General features: G+C 40.5%; 1 long non-coding RNA gene across 1 annotated transcript in view; it reads right to left on the bottom strand.

The window, feature by feature from the left end:
- LOC146979258 (uncharacterized) overlaps window positions 1-22003 on the bottom strand; it is a 484408-nt gene that overhangs the window by 274781 nt on the left and 187624 nt on the right. The window lies entirely within an intron of this gene.

Here is a 22003-nt window from a genome sequence, read left to right as displayed (position 1 = left end):
TTAACCCTGTGATGGTCTGAGACGGTTTTATTTCACTATTTCAAAGTGTTTTGTGTGTCTCTGAAAATCTCCAGGTCACCTCTGACCCTGTGCCACCAGTTCTGACTTTAACGTCGAGCTTTATTTTGAAAATCGACCCCATGTTCCAAGATGTGCAGCTTGAACCTAAAGACATGCATTGCATAAAATTGCAGAAATTTATCTAAGAAAGTATTTTGCAAGTTTCTGCTGCCTGTTTTGATTCGGTTTTGATTTACATTTTAATATTCTATATTTGAGTCTTCTGCACATTCACCCAGGAGTTAAACCATTTCACTGTTTCAGATTGTCTTATTAACTCACAGTCATGGACTTTACTTTGTTGACTTACCAACTGTAGCTTTAATGTTTACACAATGGAACCAGATTGAAAAAATGACGTTGATTAAATTAAAATGACCTTAAATTGTATTTAATTTGCAGCAATAACAATTTGAGCTTTTATTTTGACAGTCTGGTGTAATATTTCATTCATATACAGTAAAAGAATGGGCAGGTGTGTGTTTGTGTGTGTGAAGCAGAGGTTAAGTAGGATTTTTGCAGTGTGTGTCGGTGTGTGTGTGTGTGTGTGTGTGTGTGTGTGTAAAGTCAGCGCTCACCTGCCGAGCACAAACACAGATCCAGAGGAGGCGCACGCCGGCGTCGGAGGCGAAGATCAAAGAGCCGAAGTGTTTCTGGTGGCAGCGACCTGGAAAACCTACATGAGATGAAGAGGAGGAAGACGTGAGAGAGGAAAACACCTCAAACAAGACTTCAGTTTGGATTCACCGCAGCTCTGTTCTCGTGTCAACATGGACCAGAACCTCTTGTTAAATCTCTGACAACATAAAGAAAGTCAGTGACACAGAACTGTTGAGGTGTCCCTAATAAAGGGAGCAGTCAGTGTAAATACACAGTGCAGTAATGAAAGACTATAAGTAATAATTCAGCCTTTTTTGTTCCATATTTGTCCCTAAAAACACAGTTATGAAGTGGAAACGTCATTTATCACTGTCCACTTTTAATTAAATGAAGCTCCTTTAAGATTCATGACGACACTTGTTTAATATATAATATATTATACCATATAATATATTCTCAACTCATAATGAAGCGTTTCATTATATTCAGATTTTAAATTATTTTAAGTTCTTACCTATGATGAACTGAAATGTCTCTTCGCTCTCTGGTTTTCTAAATAACAGTGTAATTTCCCTGCAGACACACACAGGTTTGAAGAATCTCTCTGGATATTGTTTATATTTTATTTTAATAAATGCATGAACGGTTCATTGATTATGTATTTGTACTGTTAGTTAGACTTTCTGACCTGTATTGACACCACTGTCTGTTTTTGAGACGAATGAGTGTCAGCGACCCTGGTCCCTGGGGCCATTTGTCAGCCCTCTGTCGGCCCCACATCTGCCTTATGTCGGCCCTGTGTCAGCTCTACGTCAGCTCTACGTCAGCCATATATGTCGGCCCCACATCTGCCTTATGTCGACCCTGTGTTGGTCCTTCATCGGCTCTATGTTGGCCCTTTGTCGGCTCTACGTCAGCCCTTCATCGGCTCTATGTCGGCTCTATGTCAGCCCTTCATCGGCCCTGTGTTGGCCCTTCATTGGCTCTACGTCGGCCCTGTGTTGGCCCTTCATCGGCTCTACATCAGCCCTTCATCGGCTCTATGTCAGCTCTACGTCAGCTCTACGTCGGCCCAGTGTTGGCCCCACATCGGCTCTACATTGGCCCCATGTCAGCTCTACGTCGGCTCTACGTCAGCTCTACGTCAGCTCTATGTCAGCCCTACGTCAATTCTACATCAGCCCTTCGTCAGCCCTTTGTTGGCTCTACGTCGGTCCTGCATAAGCCCCACGTCGGCCCTTCATCATGTCGACCCCACGTCTGCTCTGCATCAGCCCCACGTTGGCTCTACGTTGGCCCTACGTCAGTTCTACATCGGCCCTTCGTCGGCTCTACATCAGCTCTACGTCAACTCTACGTCAGTTCTACATCGGCCCTTCGTCGGCCCTGTGTTGGCCACACGTGGCTCTACGTCAGCCCTTTGTTGGCTCTACGTCGGTCCTGCATAAGCCCCACGTCGGCCCGTCGTCGGATCGACGTCGGCCCTTCATCATGTTGACCCCACATCGGCTCTACATCAGCCCCACGTTGGCTCTACGTTGATCCTGCATCAGCCCTACGTCGGCCCTTCGTCGGCCCCTGGAGCTGCAGGTTGATGAAACATCTGTGGAATCAGCGGCCATGGTCGTTTAACTGTCAGTTTGAGTGATTCAAACAAACAGAAGGAGAATACACTTGGTACTCACAGTGACAATAGTTATACTTACAATGATAATAGTACTACGGCCCCCCCCCCCCCCCACACACACACACACACCTCCACCTCAACACCCTCAACCCCCCCCACCCCCCCTCTCTCCTTTGTGTTTCATTGTGTCTCCATCCTCCTGTCTTCTCTTCTCTCTCTCTCTCTCTCTGCTCACGGCCTTATCTGTTCTCCACCAGGTTATTAGTTCCTTTGCCATCGCCATGGCAACAAAGCGCTGTGGCTGCCTCACCGCCGTCCATTATGTTTCAGAGCAGAGAGAGAGGGAGAGAGAGATGTAGTGGCGAGGAGGATCAAAGCAGCTCGGTCACTACGGCGACGGGCGAGGATGAAACCAGCAGAGAGTCTTTTTCTACTCCAAATCATTGTGGACTCCCTCTGTGTGTGTGAGTGTGTGTCTGTTTGTGCGTGTGTGTGTGTGTGTGTTTGATGGAACAAAGCAGGCTTGAAGTTTGGAGTGTGTGTGTGTGTGTGTAGACCTGTTGTAACTGACAGTTGTGTAGTCGTGAGTCATTAACGTCAGAATTTCCTGTTTGACTCGTCACAACGTGGTCAAAAGTGGGTGTTATTATCATTAGTATTATTATTATTAAAATCACCTATGATTATTCTATTAATCATGATCTATTAATTATTCTATTAATCATTATATTATTATCATGATTGATGACTAATCGATTGATTAAGAACTGGAAGAAGGCGATTGGTCGACACTACGCTGACCTTGCCACTATCAATCAGTTTCCAATTGACGCTGATGATTGTCGGTCTCGTTAATGCACCCTTATTGTTATTATAATTATTATTTAGCACTTTATTAGGGATGCACTCTAAAAAATAGCACTTTATAACAGATGCACTTTAATGAATCTTAACAGCGCTATACAACACCTTTGTCGATTACATGCACTTAATTTTACTACTACTCCTTGCTCTTTCCTACTGAAGCTACGGTATGTTATTGTATATATTGTGATATGGTATTTGTTGTACATTGTTATTATTTTCATCCTTGTATAATTGTTGTTGTTGTGTGAACTGCGGGACTACGGATGGAAATTAGCCTAGAGCCAAATCTGGTGTATTTACATTTTGGATGTTCATGAATACGCATAGTCCTGTTACAAATGAACAAATACATGAAATTATCACTTATGATTATTATTATTGATATAATCAATAAGGTGAAGGACAAGGTAATCTATCTATCACTTATTACTGTATTTAATATCTATTAACTCATCATAAGGAAACAGTTTAAATAGATAGATAGATAGATAGATAGATAGATAGATAGATAGATAGATAGATAGATAGATAGATAGATAGATAGATAGATAGATAGATAGATAGATAGATAGATGCCATCTCTCTAATGTTTTGATTTTACAATGTTTACTTAGGTAACCTGGTTGATTATTGATCATTTAATGACGCTCACAGTTTCTTGTCTTTGTTTGTCGTTCTCTTTTTTTAAATAAAGATACAACCAGTGAAACAACATAAACAGAGACGCAGGTCGACTTCTCCACTTTGAAACCTCTGGGTTTATTAAACCAACACACAGCCTGAGGTTTGGATCAGGGTGCACATCATTCATATGCTGCACACACACACACACACGCACACATACACCCAGAGCTGTATGTGTGTGTGTGTGTAGCAGTCCCCAGTCGGTTGTAAGTCAAGTTACAGGAGTGTGTTTACGTTTCCTGCTTCATATTCTCCATTATTTCCTTCGATCATCTATTTTTCCTGTGAATCCTACCCGGCGACACCGAGGCCACAAATCTAATTCTGTCGTGAGTCTTTGATGCTGCAGATGTTCCAGCTGTCGTGTCCTCTCTCTCTCTCTCTGTGTGTGTGTGTGTGTGTGTGGCTCATATAGATTTTATGATTATTTGTGTGCACTCCATACTTCCTGTGAAATGCTCAGGATGTTTTTTTAATGCATTCGCCCAAAAAAAAAACCCAGAAAAAAAAGAAAAAGCTCCAGCTCCCCAGCAGCAGCAGCAGCAGCAGCAGCTCACTCCCTCATCAGGCGCCGTCGGACTCTGTGACACTTCATTTTCTGCTTCGCAATTTTTCCACAGATATATTATTAAAACGGACCCAAATGAATGAAGCTCCCATCAACACAGATGAGTGTGGAATTACAAAGCCGGGGCCGTTATCACTCCTCCTCCTCCTCCTCCTCCTCCTCCTCCTCCTCCTCATCAGATTTGACCTGACAGTCTCCCAGTAAACGCTGCATTCAAGTACAGCTTGTTCTCAATATGCTGTTAACTCAGCTGAGTGGTCAGGGACTCTGTGTGTGTCTGTGTGTGTGTGCAGTGCAAGGTAAATGCACTGCACCTGCTAATGCACTAGAACAGGGGTCTCAAACTCCCGGCCCGCGGGCCACTTCCGGCCCGCGGCCCCCCTACATCCGGCCCGCATCTTGACGTGAAAAGTAAATTTAATTGTCCAAAAAAAAAAAAAAAAAAAAAAATCTTGACGTAAAAAGTTAAATACAATTTAGCCCATCAAGTTTATTTTTATTTATTTGTTTTCCACAATTACAAGAATAATTTTGTGTGCAATTTAAATAAAAAAAAACCTAATAATAAATAAATAAATAGACCCCGGCCAAAATGATTTCACGGGAAGTGCTGGCGACATGAAAGAGAAGCGCAGAAGAAGAAAAGGTAAATAGTAGGAGAAGAAGAAGCAGAAGATGTCGCTCTCCAAACGTAAGAGAAAAGTGGATGACGAACACAGACAATTCCAAGAAAGATGGACATTACAGTATTTTTTTGTTGAGTTCGGTGGAAATGCCATCTGTCTGATATGTAAAGAGAAACTTGCCGTTCATAAGGAATATAATCTCAAGCGACATTACGCGACTAAACACGGAGAGCAGTATGAGAAATACAGCGGAGATGACAGGAAAAGGCGAGCCGAGCAGCTTCAGAGAGGACTGTTATCCCAGCAAGAAGTTTTCCACAAAGCTGCTAAGGAAAGCGATGCTGCTGTCCAGGCAAGTTACGTGGTCAGTGAATTGATCGCCAAGGCGGGAAAGCCATTCACCGAGGGCCAGTTTCTGAAGGACTGCATGCTACGAGTTGTTGATATTCTGTGTCCCGAAAAGAAAAGCCTGTTTAACAACATGTCGCTGTCGGCAAACACTGTGGCGGAGCGGATTAACCCACCAAACATTGGACGTCTGATGGACGTGCAGATCATGTCTATATTGCGTCCGTCGGTCCAAGACCAATTCTGGACGCCTAAACGACGTCCAAACTAGGTCCACTATTTGGACGTCTAATCATGACCCCACTTGGACGTCAATATGCAGTTAAACATTTGGACGTCAGGCTTGGTCACTTTTTTTGGACGTCTAAGACAGGTGCAGGAAATTGACATGATTAATGATTGTAGTAGTTTTAGTAATAGTAGTAGTGGACAAATAACAATATTGTTATCAACATGATTAATAAATACGAATATATATTGTTTGTGATTAAACATTATAAGAGACGTCCAAACAACGTCTTGTCTACGTCATTTTTATATGTCTAATTTTGGTCCCCTGAAGGTGCAGACTGTTACGCCAGATGACGTCCAAATGTGGGCATTGTAGACATCTCTTCTATGTTCAATTTAAACTCATTTAAGACATTGTTGTTCTTGAGTACATGTGATATTTTGTTATTTTACATCTTTGTTTTTCCTACTGTTTTTTTTTTTCAATTTCATTTCATTTTATTTCAATTAATTAATTAATTAATTAATATTTTAATTTATATATTTTGAAATGAAATTTGTGGGAGATTATGGCTTCAGAAAATAATTTCACCCGATCATGGTTCATAAGAGTAGGGAGAAGTAAATATAATTTTGAACAGTCTTTGATAAGAGCCTTTATTATTTAAACTAGTCAAAGGCACTCTGATTGGCTGAGGCAGCATGTGATCATACTCTGATTGGCTGAGGCAGCAGCAAACGCCACTCTGATTGGCTGAGGAAATACACCAAGCAACTGGTGCGTTTCTTCTCCTGCAGAAGCAGACTGTGGTCAACATAACGCCTTGGTTACAACAACATTGTTTTCCACTAAGTGGAAGGTAAGTTTGCTTGGTTTAGTTGATTTTATGTTTACTGTATGCATTTATAGTGTCAGTTTCTTTCCGGCGCCCATTTTAACCGATGTGTCATTCACACAAGACGCGCTGCGGCGTGCACCTTCATGGCCCCGGTGTCTGCTCTATTTGCTGTAATGAGTAGCTATGAGGACTGTTGTGGTAAACGGGGATGTGAGTGGTAGTCACGGATGCTAGCCGCCACCGCTAGTTAGCATCGGGCTAGCGGAAGTTAGCATCGTGCTAGCGGAAATTAGCATCGGGCTAGCGGATAGCATCCACTGCTTGCACTCACTAGCATCCAGGACAGCTAACAGTGCTAACAGCCCTCCTATACTCTGCTGTACGGAGCTCCTCCTGGGCTCTGTCATACACACAAGCTTCCACTAGCTACTCTTCCTGGGTGCTGTTTCACAGTCAAGATGGTGTGTTGTGCAGTTTCCACCAGAGTTTTGCATGTATTTAAAAAAAAAAAATCTGTAACACCACACGTATTTTTCATCCACTTAACAATTTTATGCACTAGCCTACTTTGTGTTGGTCTATCACATAAAATCCCAATAAAATAAATTAAAGCTGTTGTTACATGACAAAATGTGTAAAGTAAAAGTTCAAGGTGTATGAATACTTTTGCAAAGTACTGTATCATTCACATTTATTTATAAATGTTTTTTTCCCCTATAGGCTCTTCACTAATGACCTGATGGTGACATCTAATATCAAGGGAGAAGACAAAGGTTTATAGAGCAATACAAGGTAAGCCCATATGTCATATCTTATGACATATGGTTTTGTATGAATCCAGTATTGGTAGTGGAGACACAGGCTGCAGGTTGTCTTTGCATATTTCTAATTATTTGTCTTCTTCTTCTTCTTGTGCAGATGGAGCCATACATTTTGATGACACAGCCAGAGAGGACTTCATAAAGACACATGCTGGAGGAGAGGGATGCACAGCAGTCACCCAGGACTGATTATCCATTGTGGATAATCTTGTCACAGTTTTGTATCACTTTTGTACATGTATTTTCTGTGTTAAGTATGCAGTAGTTGGTTCTGATTTGTAATTCTTCTCAAAACACATTGAGTTTATCACTTTAATTTTTATTGTGTTATATTTGTTGTTGTGCCACAGACCCAAGCAAGGTGGGCTGTGTAACTTTATGTATTCATTAGTATTTTACCAGCAGTATTAATTTCAACAGATACCAATAACTTTATTAGAATGACATGTTTGTGCCAGTGATTAAGAAAATAAAGATGGAAATAAATGAATGGGGATTGAATTGTGATTTATTATTTATTATTGGTAAACCTGTGTATAACTGTAGTCCCATATGTTTACAGGAGGTGGAGGATCTGTTTCCTGTTAACTTTCCTGTAGCTTCATCTGGCTCAGCAGCAGGTTTGAACTGGAAATGCATTACACCTTTGCATGCGTTTCCAGGTAATCTGCTGCTGAGAAAACCAAATGAAGCTATAGGAAAGTGAACTGGAACAGTCCGACACCTTCTGAAATGGGACTACAGTTATGCACAGAGCCTAGAAGCAGTATAAAAACGAAGTCTAAAATTAGTTTAAATTTGATGCAAAAAAGACGTCGAAACAACCACATTTGGACGTCAAATAGCCCTCATACAGCGGTCCTGTGGACGTTCAGTGGATGTCGGTTTAAATTTTGACGCAGAAAAGACGTCTATAATGACCACATTTGGACAGCAAATAGCCCTTATACGGCGGTCCTGTGGACGTCAATACTGGACGTTCATTAGACGTCGGAAAAAGACGTCGTCTGGAGTAACAGTCTGCACCTTCAGGGGACCAATATTAGACGTGCAAAAATGACTTAGAAAAGACGTCGTTTGGACGTCTCTTTGCTCAGTGGGAATGGACTTTCTGATAATATCTATGAACAGTTACGTGACAAAGCAAAAAGTTTCACTGCATTCTCAGTGGCACTTGATGAAAGTACTGACGCAACGGACAATGCTCAGCTTGCAATATTCATCAGAGGTGTGGATGACAGGTTTGAGGTGACAGAAGAGTTGCTCAGTGTGTGTCCGATGCACGGCCACACTAAAGCGAAAGATATATTTCAGCAACTGTGTGACGCGATGGAGCGGCTTGGTCTGCCGTGGAACAGGCTGGTGGGCATTACAACCGACGGTGCGCCGTCCATGACCGGTGTTGTGGCCCTACTGGTTCCTAATTTAACTGGTTACGGTGCTGAACAGCTGCAGATGTTTTGCGCTCCCTCAGCAGATTCGTCACAAATTCACAAACATACACAACATATTACCAGCGAGTTTCAAGCCACAATTCACATCTACCGCGGCGAATATGCTGCTGTGAGTGAGCACTAACAGTTACGTACCAGCCACATGGAAAAAAAAAATAAAGTGGAGAAAAAATAATCTTCACATATTTGCGTGGGTCGGGACTCGATCTCGCTTCAGCAAAACCAATTACACCACTAACCACCTGTCTAGCTCTGTGAGCCACTCAAGCTCACAGGTGCCAGATGCTTCACTGGATATCAGTCAATTACGTCACTACAGGTAACGTTTTGACTCGAGCTGATCTCAAACAACTGGTTACCATCGGTTTGCCTTTGAAATACACGGACAATGCCTCGGTGTTTATTGTTCTCTTTCCTCCAGTCTAATCAACATATTCAGCGCTACACTTCTCTCCGCACAACACTACACACTATGACAAAGCCTGTCGTGTTGAGAAAGTGATGAACTACCTCGGAAATACTGTCAAAATACGCTGAACAATATGTAAACACAAGCGAAACACTTGAGCCACTGCATGTGTAGGCCTACATGGGTGAAAAGTACGACTTGCATTTAATCACATTACTGTATTGCGAATGTTTTGTGTACTTACATTTCTTTACACTTCTCTACAGATCTTATAAAACGCACAACGTATTTATTGGCGTGCATTAAAAGAAATGTTCGCTTCAAGTCGCCGTGGTTCGCGGAAGAGATGTTACCTGAGTCTACCTGTTTCGATCTGCCTGTGACTATGATGCGTTCAAGGGAACAGGGCAGCGTCGGACGTCGGCCATTTAGATCGCCATGGACCCAAAACTGTTTAGTTCGTCAGTTTTTTCTGTGAATGTCAAACTAGTTTTAATTAAAAGTATACCTTTACAAAGGGCAATGATAAAATATGTCGGCACACGAAATCTAAAGCATCAGACCATTCTATAAACACATTTCAAACAATCGACTCACGTCCGACGCTGCCCTGGTCCCTTGAACGCATCATATTCACCGCAGCCAGAAACAGCTAGACTCAGAGCTAACTTCACCTCTCTTCCTCGAACCACGGCGACTTTAAATGGACATTTCTTTTAATGCACGCCAATAAATACGCTTTGCGTTTCATAAGATCTGTAGAGAAGTGTAAAGAAATGTAAGTACACAAAACATTCGCAATACAGTAATGTGATTAAATGCAAGTCGTACGTTTTTCACCCATGTACACATGCAGTGGCTCAAGTGTTTCGCTTTTGTTTACATATTGTTCAGCGTATTTTGACAGTATTTCCGAGCTAGTTCATCACTTTCTCAACACGACAGGCTTTGTCATAGTGTGTAGTGTTGTGCGGAGAAGTGTAGCGCTGAATATGTTGATTAGACTGGAGGAAAGAGAACAATAAACACCGAGGCATTGTCCGTGTATTTCAAAGGCAAACCGATGGTAACCAGTTGTTTGAGATCAGCTCGAGTCAAAACGTTACCTGTAGTGACGTAATTGACTGATATCCAGTGAAGCGGCTGGCACCTGTGAGCTAGAGTGGCTCACAGAGCTAGACAGGTGGTTAGTGGTGTAATTGGTTTTGCTGAAGCGAGATCGAGTCCCGACCCACGCAAATATGTGAAGATTATTTTTTCTCCACTTTATTTTTTTTTTCCATGTGGCTGGTACGTAACTGTTAGTGCTCACTCACAGCAGCATATTCGCCGCGGTAGATGTGAATTGTGGCTTGAAACTCGCTGGTAATATGTTGTGTATGTTTGTGAATTTGTGACGAATCTGCTGAGGGAGCGCAAAACATCTGCAGCTGTTCAGCACCGTAACCAGTTAAATTAGGAACCAGTAGGGCCACAACACCGGCAAAAAAAATGGACTGGTTGCGCTGGTTCAGAGAAAGTTAGCGGAGGAAAAATCTGACCCAGCGATCGCGCTGCATTGTATTATACATCAGCACGCGCTGTGCAGCAAATGCTTGAAATTTGAACATGTCATGTCTGTCGTCGTGAAATGTGTGAATTACATCAGGTCCAGAGGATTGCAACACCGCCAGTTCCGTGCCTTTTTGGAAGAAATCGAAGCCTCGTATGGTGATGTACTGTATTTTACTGAGGTGCGGTGGCTCAGCAGGGGGAACGTGCTGAAGAGATTTTTTGAGCTAAGAGCTGAAGTAAAAATATTCATGGAAGATGGCAGACTGGATGTTCCTGAACTAGATGATCCAAAATGGATAATGGATTTGGCATTCCTTGTGGATGTAACACAACAACTAAACATCCTGAACTTAAAGCTGCAGGGTCCTGGTCAGCTCATCACAACAGCCTATGAGAGTGTGAAGGCCTTCTGCACAAAGCTGAGACTGTGGAAAACTCAACTGTCTGCAAAAAACCTCTGTCATTTTGCTGCATGCAGATCTTTGGCAGAAGAGGGAACAGTATTCAGTGGTGATCAATATGTCTCTGCTATTGAAAACCTGCAGCAAGAGTTTGATGAGCGATTTGCTGATTTCAAGGCTCACTGTGACACTTTCCAGCTGTTTGCAGACCCCTTCTCAGCTGATGTGGAGAGTGTCCCCAGCCAGTTGCAAACTGAACTCATTGACTTACAGTGCAGCAGTGAACTGAAAACGAAATTCAGAGAGGCACAGGGAAAAGCAGACAAGACTGGTGAGTTCCTCAGAGAGCTGCCTCCTTTATTCCCAGAGCTGTCCAGAGTTTTCAGTCGTGTTATGTGCCTTTTTGGGAGCACATATGTGTGTGAGAAGCTGTTCTCTACAATGAACTTTAATAAAAGCAAGTACAGGACAAGGCTTACAGATGCTCATCTTGAGGCTGTACTCAGAGTTTCAACTGCAACGTCCATCAGAGTAAATACAGCTCAGCTATGTGAACAGAAGCGCTGCCAGGTATCTGGCAAGAAATAAAGCGCAAATGGACTCAGAAGTGATTTGTCTGTTGAGTGAAATGTTAAAATTGGTTATTGAAGGTAAAAATTGCACTAACTGTTAAAATGTGCAAAGTTAGAGTTCTTTTTTGTGTTGTTATTTAATATGAAGACAATATGAACATAAGTGCTGTCAGTTCATGAAAGGCTTTGATAAGTTATTTAAGAATGAGGCCAAAAACATTTGCACTTACTGTGAATTTAATAGTTTTGTAATATTATCATATAATATTTGAAAATAAACCCCGTTTTCTGAAATATTTGTGATTTTTTTAATACTTGTCTCGAACAAGTGGCCCCCCACTGAGATGGCAGTGCCAGCAGTGGCCCCCAGCTCATTTGAGTTTGAGACCCCTGCACTAGAAGCTGGACCCGGACTTTCTCCTGAAAACGACAGGGTCACTTGTTTTGTTCTCGGTGGGAACATTGTGTCCTCGCCGAGCGCTGAGTGACCATCAGACTCACCGCCACCTACTCAGGCTAACGCAGCGGTGAAAACAAATACTAACTACTCTCCACTGTGCTCAGCAGTGTGTGTTTCTCTCTCTGTGTGTGTGTGTGTGTGTGCTGCTGAGAGTGAGAGAGAAACAACCAGCAGAGAAAAGTATATAGGGACCAGACTAACACCTGCTCTTTGTCCTGACAGCAGCAGCAGCAGCAGCAGCAGCAGTGAGTCTCTGTGTAATTAAAGGGCCGTCCTGCTCGTTTTTCTCTCTCCTCCGTCTTCATGAACTTCCTCCTCCTGCTGAGCGAGGACACGCCCACCACGACAGGTCAGGAGCAGAGGAGCTGCTTCAGGATCAGTTTGAGTCCAGCTCCATCCCATCAGAGGGAGAATAAAGAAGAAGAGGAAGGAGAAGGAGAGACTAAGTGCCGATTTAATATCTGCACATGTGGAAAAAGAGAAGTTTGAACTCTTTCATATATTCACATTTCTAACCCACACAAACATGTATGTTTTTCCATGACAAGTAGGATACATTATCCATAAAGCCTGGTTGTCTATAGCAGTGGTTCCCAAAGTGGGGTCCAAGGACCCCTAGGAGAGGTTTCAAGGGGATCTCCAACTTTTTCTTGAAATTGTACCACTTTTTTCTATAATTCTTTTTCTTTTTCTTTTTTTTACCACTTTTTCTGGATTTTTAAAAAACTTTTTTTAAAGAATCTTTTCCAGTTTCTTCTAGAAATTTTTTTCTTCCTTTTTTCTTTTTTTTTGAGAAATTTTACCACTTTTTCGAGAAAATTTTAAACTTTTTTTTTTTTTGATATCTAAACATTTCTCTTTCTTTTTTAAACTCTGTTTTTGAGGATTTTTACCACTTTTTTCTAGAAATGTTTAAACGTTTTTGGAGAAATTGTACCACATTTTTCCAGAAATTTCTCTTAATGTTTCCAAAAATTCACGCCATTGACTCTAATTTGAATATATATTAACTAAAAAGGTAAAGTTCTTCAGTCTCAGGACAAATATTTGTGTATTTCTGGTGTTTGTGTCAACATTTTGTCAATTTAGGGGTCCTTGATGTAAAAAAAAGTTGAGAACCACTGGTCTATAGTTGGAGCCAATCACAGCTGACACAGAGTGTGGAGGCGGGGTTTACCTGGACGGGTCACCTGTCAATCACAGGGCCGACGTATATGGAGACATGTAGAGATGAACAACAACCTACAGGCAGTTTAGAGTCATAAATGCTTTATGACAGCTTTGAGTAGCTCATATCACCCGTCTATCTTTGATGGAGAAAACCTACAAACTCCCTGACCCTGAGGACACACTAGGTCTGGGAATCGAACCCAGAAACCACCTGGCAGAGAGTGTACAGTATAGTGTGCACCACAGCACCACCATGACACACACACCTGATATACTGTATATAAATGTATAGAGAGAAACAGTCCAGAAGTCTGAGACATATGACAAATTAATCAGAAATTAACATGAAGAACATACAGATTGGTAAGTATATAAGCTGTCTTAATAAATGTACATTAATAAGATGAACATATGGTCGCAACGGCTTATACCAAATAAGAAAAACAATATACAGTACAGGATATATATGAGTATTTAATATGTCACTATTGGTATGGGAACATGCTGTTTGTCTCCTACTTGTCTGTATCATGCATCATGTTTTCTAATGCAACCACAGTGAGTTAACATCTGCTGAAGTCCTTTTCTTAATTCATTACAGCAACATAAAAAGCAGCTTTGACAGTTTAAAGAAATAAATCCACTCTCATGTCTGAGGCTGAAGTCAAGAAAAGCTGCGTTTGTTTAAAACTAGAGTCCAGCTTGTTTGTTTTTGCACAAATGAAGCCAACATGTTGTTACAGAACCATGCTAGCAGTTTCCCTCTGTTCCCAGTCTTTGTGCTAAGCTAAGCTAATGCCTTATGGTTCTAAAGCTTCATGTTTGCCACAGAAACACAAGTAAAGACAAAACAACTGAACACTGGATGTAATGAACACAGAGGAAACCGACTCGCTGCCTCGTACTTAGACTGTCACAGTTTAAACACTGAGGAGATTTAACATGAGAGCGAGGGAGAGAGAATAAAAAAGCAGAGAGTCATTGAGGAGTGAGTGCACAGCCCATAAACACTCTGCTATTTCTATTTCACACTGTAGCCTTAGTTACTACTGTATATTTCAGTAATTGCTTCCTAATGCTGTTTATGGCTTGTTTACATCAGTGATATTGGCAAACACAGGCAGCAAATTTTGTTTTGAAACTCAAATCTAATTTCCCCTCAACAAGTCCAACAGTTTACTTATGCATATGAGGGAGAATTAAACCTCCTCTCTTTCTCTTTCTCTTTTTTCTCTTCCTCTTTTCTCTTTTTTTGTTGTTGTTGAGCGTGAGCCAGGTGGATCCCCGTCTCTTCCTCCTCCTCCTCCTCCTCCTCCTTTCCATCCTCCTCGGTGCCTCCATGTTGCACATACAGCGATACAGCGAGCGAACGCCACTGGGAATGAGACGGACGGTTTGTGTGTGAGAAGGTTGAGCAAAGTTCAGCGAACGAACGAAGAAACAGATTAGTAAGCAACGCCGAGAAAAAACACATCAAGCGTATGAAATGTGTCAGTTAGTGGAGGAAAGCGGAGGGAAAAAATGTGGAAAGCTACTTAGAGCCGAGCTGTGGCACTTAGGTCCAATTAGAATGCATATTTTAAGTGGAGTTAAACCTGGTGAAATATTCATGATGTGCCCCGTTGCTGCAGGAGGAGGAGGAGGAGGAAGAGGAGGAGGAGGTGGAGGTGTTGAGGTGGAGGGATCGGCCTCTGGGGGGCGCCATGCTCCCATCGAGTGGCATGAAGAGGAGACGGAGAGGGAGAGGGAGAGGGAGAGGGAGAGGGACACCGTCACTGCTGCTGCTGCTGCTCAGTCTGAGAGAGACAGAGAGAGAGAGGAGGGAAGGATGGAGAGAAGAGGAAGCAGGTATGATGGACAGAAAGCAGAAGGAAGGATGGATGGAGGAAGAGGAGGAGGAGGAGGAAGAAGAAGCTCCGGTTTACGTTGGTGGTCCTTGCTCTGATCCTGATCCTCAGTGATTTATGTTTCAGCAGCTTCAGCTTCAGTTTCTCCATCAACACAAAAAAAAAACACAGAGTCACTATTATTGTGCTGCAACCAGAACAATCATGAAAGTTTGTTAATTGTCTTTTTCTATTGTTTTTATTTCTTTGTATTAATTTATTTAACTTCAACACATAGCACTTTAATCAGCACTCTAGCATTGGGGCGCAATAGGTTAAGCGGGCGCCCCATGTGTTGAGGCTATAGTCCTCTTGCAGGTGGCCCCAGTTCAAATCCCGCATCGGACGGCCCTTTCCTGCGTGTCATTCCCCCCTCTCTCTGCCTTCCCATTTCCTGTCTCTCTCGACTGTACTATCATTTAAAGGCATGAAAAAAAGCCCCCAAAATATACATTAAAAAAATCTGCACTCTAGCACTTTATAACTTTACTGTAATCTTTTGGTCCCCTTATTTTTGGGCCAGTTTTTTTTTTTTTTTTCATTTCGGACACACATCATCTCAGTTTCAGTAATACAGCAACATGGCCGAAAGGGAAAGCAGGAGAAGCAAAAGCTTATCTAGTCCCGCCCCCGGTACCCTCAGAATACAGTTAAGTGTTGGTCTATGTATGTTGTTTCGTGTATGTTGTCAAGTCCATCATGGCGCATTGTTTTATGTCTTAGTCATGCCTTCTGTGAATGGAAATTAGCCATTTGGCACATATTTACATGTTCATTTCAGTCAGGACAGACTAATTACGAGAAGAGAGACAGGTTTGAAGATGAAGAGGAAATTACATTTATTGTGCACAAAAATAAACTTTGGCGCTTAGACACCGGGGAGTAGACCAGATGAGTGAACTGATCTGGGGATGAGAAGCTTGCATCTGAAGCAGATAAACTGGGACTGGGAAGAGGCTTGGACGTGTGCTTAAAGAGATAGTCTTTTCGCTTAGCTCCATTAATATGTACTGTTCCCATTTTTAAAAAGTGAATAAATGTGAAATCTAAATCTGAAACAGGGACAGTGCACATCAATCAACATGGCTGTAGATGCACCAGAGTTCACCAACAAGGCTATTTTTCATATGTAGTCCCTGGACAGATGTTAAAATGTCATCCTGAAACAGAATATAAGAGGAAGGAGGTACATGCAAACAATAAAATGAGATAAAAATGTTGATATGATATAGAGAACAGCGTACAGTAGTCAACAAACATTATTAAACACTATGCAGAGCAGGAACACAGATGTAAAAAGCATGCACAAAACAGACTGACTCAATACAAACTGATCATTTCATGTCACTATTATAGTTTAAGCATAATCATAGTTTCATAATACACATAGACCTTATGAAGAGGAAGAAGAAGATGCATTTATTGATATTAAACATTGGAACATAAAAATAAAAGCTGCATTTCTGTTTGACTTTTGGCTTTGCAACTACATTCATGATGCTAATGTCCACTTGGCACTTTTATGTAAATGTTATACGTATGTATTGTATTGTATTGTATTGTATGTCTATCTGTATGTAACTGACTGTTGTGTCTGTTGGAAATGAGCCCCTTACCTGTATAAATAAAGGTTCAATAAAAATCAAACAATGTCAACAGATGAGGTATGCTTGTTAAATATTAGAAAATTAAGCTCCTTGAGACAAGCAGTTTGAGTTGCGCCAATTAGGTGTCTAGCAGCACGATGACGTCATTAAAAGAGGACCATTCAAACCTCAAACGGTGGAAAACGATGAGGAAATAGTGATGGGAAATAGCTCAAAAGTTTGCGATCAAGCGATGAGGTAATAATTGTAACAGGAGCAGAGGAAGGAGCCCAGACCAGCAGACAGCAGCATCTGCCTCGGTGTTTTGTTGTTTGCACTGTGACACAACACATTCACCCGAGAGGAATCTGACAATATACATGGACAATAAATAACTGAGGTGCGTTCGATCACAGATGTAAAGAAACTGAGTTAATTGGGTCTCGCTGCACCAACAGTGACGGTGACAGAGTCATGTGGCAACTGTTCTTATATGGAGCATTAATTAGTTCTGAAAATAACCTTATAATGAGGCTGAATACACAGGATGCACAGGTGGGTGAATACACACCTCTCATCACTGCTGCTGCTGCTGCTGAAAATAAATAAATAAATAAAGTTATTATTTATTGTTATTAATAAACCAGTGCTGTTTTTAATAACAGGTTAATAATTCAATTTATTTCCATGATCCTGATTGGTTTAATAAGAGTTAAACACGTTACAGTAGCATCACAGTGCACATTAGTTGAATTATTTTCAGCTCATCATCTCGTCCGTAAAACTTTGTATTAATTACTTATGCCAGCAGCTACATGAAGCTATCGTTGGCTGTCAACTGATTCATATGTTAAATTGTGAATTTATTTAACATCTGAATGAATCTTAAAGGGATATTCTTCCTCTAAGAGTTTAATAATGGACAAATATGAAGCTTTTGGTGAATGAAACTTTTTCACACATGAACCAAAAACTAAGACAGATGTTGTTCAGAAATCCTCAAAGGCATCACTGCATTTAATAAATACAGTATATATTATTTACTTATAGAATCTCAAATAAAGACATGATGAGAGGAAACTGAGACAGTTAAGGCTGAAGCCACAGGCCAAAGGTTAAAGGTCAAAGGTCAGACTTTGACATGTGTCATGTTGAGGTTGATCTCTGGGTTTATCGTCATGTTGCCGTGAAGATTATTTAACTTCACAGACGACACGTCAGCATTATGTTTAAGGTTTTAAGGCGACGTCAGAATAAATCCAACATTTTGTTACATAACGTTATGATATCCCGGTTGTGTCTCCGTCATATTTCTTTTTTTGTTTCACATATTTATGTCACGTTTCATGTGAAGGACAAAGACTGTGTCCACCTGGAGATCCAGTTTGAACATGTGCACCACTGTCCCTGCTGTTTAAATGAAACACACACACCTCATACAGTACATGTTGTGTATATCCTCTATGTGCATGTACAGTGTGCTACACACTCGCCTCATGTTCGCCTACTAAAAATGTAGCTACACATCTGTGCTGCAGATAAAGCCCATGGAGCCGGTGATAGCGCTGGAGACTGATGATAGCACTGACAGCGTGAGGCAGGTTAAAGAAAGTCTCATTAATCTGCTGCTGCTCACAGAGACTCATGAACACAGAGAAACACTCAGCTCACAGTCGTGTTGTACTGTTAGTAGTCCTCCAGACAGGTCCTGAGTCCACAAACCACATCTTCAAGGTCTTGTCTCGGTCTCTGGATGTTTTCTCTTTTTTTTTTGCCACAAATGTCTGTGTCACTGTCTCATTTTGGTTTCTGTGATGATTTTATTTTATTTGCTATTGCTATTTTATTATGTATAGTTTGTTCTTTATATTTTACTATTTTATTATGTATAGTTTGTTCTCTATATTCTTATTCTTATACTATGTTGTTATCGTCACTGTGTGTCTGTGTAATGCTGCTGCTGCACTGTAATTTCCCAGCTTGGGATCAATAAAGTCTATCTATCTATCTATCTATCTATCTATCTATCTATCTATCTATCTATCTATCTATCTATCTATCTATCTATCTATCTATCTATCTATCTATCTATCTATCTATCTATCTATCTATCTATCTATCTATGTAATTCAATAAGTTACAGCTAATTCAAATAGTTGTACTAAAGTATCTGCTTGTGTAACCATGGTAACAACTTGGTGTCACCTGTGTCGACAGTGGGAGGAGACTTCAGCAGGGTCTGTGCTGTGTTCTTCTGTTCAATACAAACTTTGTTTACATTAAATATGGTTTAGATTTTACATCAAGTCATCTTTTATTTCATTATGAGGACTGGTACTGAATACAGTCATGGTTTGCATTGGCTTTGGTCTCGATCTGTGTGTTTTCATCGTGTCAACATCGTGTTCATTTTTAATTAAAACACTGGGTCAGACTTTATATTGGGTGTGGTTGGGGCGACAACTGCACTGACAGTTCTGTGTTTCCATAAAAGAAGCCGAACACTCGTCTAGCGTCCATGTGTCAGTGAATCTGAGCTAATTTGTCCAGTAGTTTTTATAACAGAGGAGCAATGGACTGTAAAAGACTGTGGAATTTGTTGCATCTCCACCTGAGGGAGGGCAAAAGTCTAAGTCTGTTTTATGAGATGGATGGTTGTATAAAAAAATATTTCACTGCCAACGTTGTTTATTTGGATGATACAGTATGTGGCCAAAAATACAGAAAATGTTGAACTCTACAAAGGGCCAGTGTTGGTAATTTCACACAAATCTGTAGAACTAAAGGTCAGAAACTCAGAGGATTTACACTGAATGATGATCAATACGGAGAAATAAGAAAACTCACAATATTATTCTTGACTATTTTTGAAAATAGATACTTTTAAACATGGATGACATACCGGTGTAAAGTTGAATAGAAATTTGAAAATGTAAAATATATGCCTGAAAGTTTAAGAAATAATGTACAAAAATAAATTTTCCATTAATATAACCTGTTATCATGACAGACAAACACATCAGTTGTCATCTGAGTTTACATTGGCTCACTGAGCTGAGAGAATCAAATATTGTATTTTATATGTAACTGAATGATGTGATGAATACAGTCATATTTTTCTCATATGATTCTCAAAATAAGTCAAACACAGATTTGTTAAGTTAAATCCACATGTGGTGACGCTTCAGCTGCATGTTTGCATTTGTAGATATTTATTAATGACGCCGCTGAACAGAAATGTTTATTAATATGTTTGGTGTCATCTTTTATTGAACAACTGAGCTCAGACCATGTTAAATGTCTTTTTAAACTCTCCTTAAAACATGATGTCAATATTTGAAAGCTTTTATTAATGTTTGATATTGTTGTGAACTTGTGATATCATTTGTTGTCTGATAATCAATATTTTCTTTCAAGACTTTTTCACTGTTTTGTGGTGTATTTTAATTCCTAAAGTCTTAAAAAAGTGCTGTATAGATAAAGTTTATTATCAGTATTTAAAAAAATATGTAATAATCAATACTGTACAGACATATTGTTCATACATTGTACATTACACTTTCTAACCTTGATGTTTATATGTTAATACAATAATAGATGTTTATAGATCGTATGTACTATTAATAAACATCAGCGGCAATTAACAAATATCAACTTCTTAAAATGTTCAGTTCTTGGTCTAATTTCCAGACCTGAGTGATTTCCATAGTGAGTAATGTGGTGTGTGTGTGTGTGTGTGTGTGTGTGTGTGTGCAGCCGGACAGTGGACAGAGCTCTGTGTGTTTCTGCTCCAGGGTTTTGATGGCGTGGCGGCGTCAGGGGGCGTCGACCCCGCGCTGGCAGGTGTCGTCTTCTGCAGAGCCGAGTCTGAGTCTGAGTCGACTCTCAGCTCAGACAAGGACAAAGAACCAGGAAAGAAAAAAAGAAAAAAAGAAAAAGTAAAGAAACCTGCATATTTTGTGGAAACTTTTCAAGGTTCCTTGTTAAAAGTGTTTATGTCTCTCTCGCATTAGGACGGCTAACCAGCTCGTCCTTGGCCGCCGTCTGTGCAGAAAATGGCAGCCAGTAAAGAAACGTCAGGACTGTGAGAGCACCCGGAGTCAGACACCACGTCGCTCCCATCCTTTATAAGCCGGAAAAAAAGAAGGACTTTTTCTTCTTTTTTTTACAGGCTGCACAGCATTTTTTATTTTTTTTATTTAACTTTTCTCTTCGCAGCACAAATTAAGCTAAATGCACTTTCAGCAGCAGGATAAACACAGCAGCAGACAGATTTTCTTATAAGAAAGAAGAAAGTCATCCCAAGAATAAAATAAAACACAAAGAATGAAGAAGAACATTTTCCAGCTGACGGCTGATCGGTGAGATCGTTCTGCTGCTGCTGAAGATGAGTAACGTCTGCAGAGAGAAATAATCACAAGTTGAAAACATTGAAACTGAATCAAGTTTGGTTTTATGTCCTCGACTTAAAGTCAAAGAGTTTTTTAGTTTATTTTATTGTCCTTGGAACATTTCTGCAATTCCTCAGTGGTGCAACATAAAGACAGCTTCAACATGTAAACAAGACAAGATAAAAGATGACAAGATGATGACAAACAGAAAAGGGCATTGTCAAAACAATATTTCATATTACACAGTTATTGTATAAGACTTTAAGACTTCTTTTTATAAAATTATTATAACATATAGGAGCCAGTTTGATCTTGAACCATGAACACAGTATCAGATGTTGTAGAAAAACAAACATGTCCATCAGTCTGACAGAGTTAAAATGACTTTCTGTTTGAAACAACAGCTCCGTGCTCTAACCTTTGACCTGCTGCAGCTGCTCTGATTATTCTGCCTTTAGTTTTTACCTCCAGCTTCACAGTACACAGTACACGTTGGACATATTTTTGATATTTGGGAGGCACTTTTTTTTAACACTTTCTGCCAGTATTAAGATGTTATTTATAACTGTGTTATTATGACAATAAAGCATTGGATTGTAAAATTGTAAAAATGGAGATATTTATTTATTCAGCACACAAATTTCAATGGTGCAAGGAGGGAACGAAGCCGGTTGGCTTGTAATATAGTATAATTAATATAATATAGATAATCTCAGTAAACAGCTGCTTTGTTTCCACCCTGTCTCTTTGACCGACTGATGTCTGGTTGTTCACAGATATTTGATCAACGCGGTGATGAATAAAATCATCAGGTTTAAAAAACAAAACAAAACCTGTGAATGTGACAGT

The sequence above is a fragment of the Trachurus japonicus genome, chromosome 10 (genome assembly GCF_045865225.1).
Source record: "Trachurus japonicus isolate A0001 chromosome 10, Traja_1.0".
Classification (NCBI taxonomy): Eukaryota; Metazoa; Chordata; class Actinopteri; order Carangiformes; family Carangidae; genus Trachurus; species Trachurus japonicus.
The sequence above is the reverse complement of the archived record's forward strand: the minus strand, read 5'-3'. Positions and strand labels throughout refer to the sequence as shown.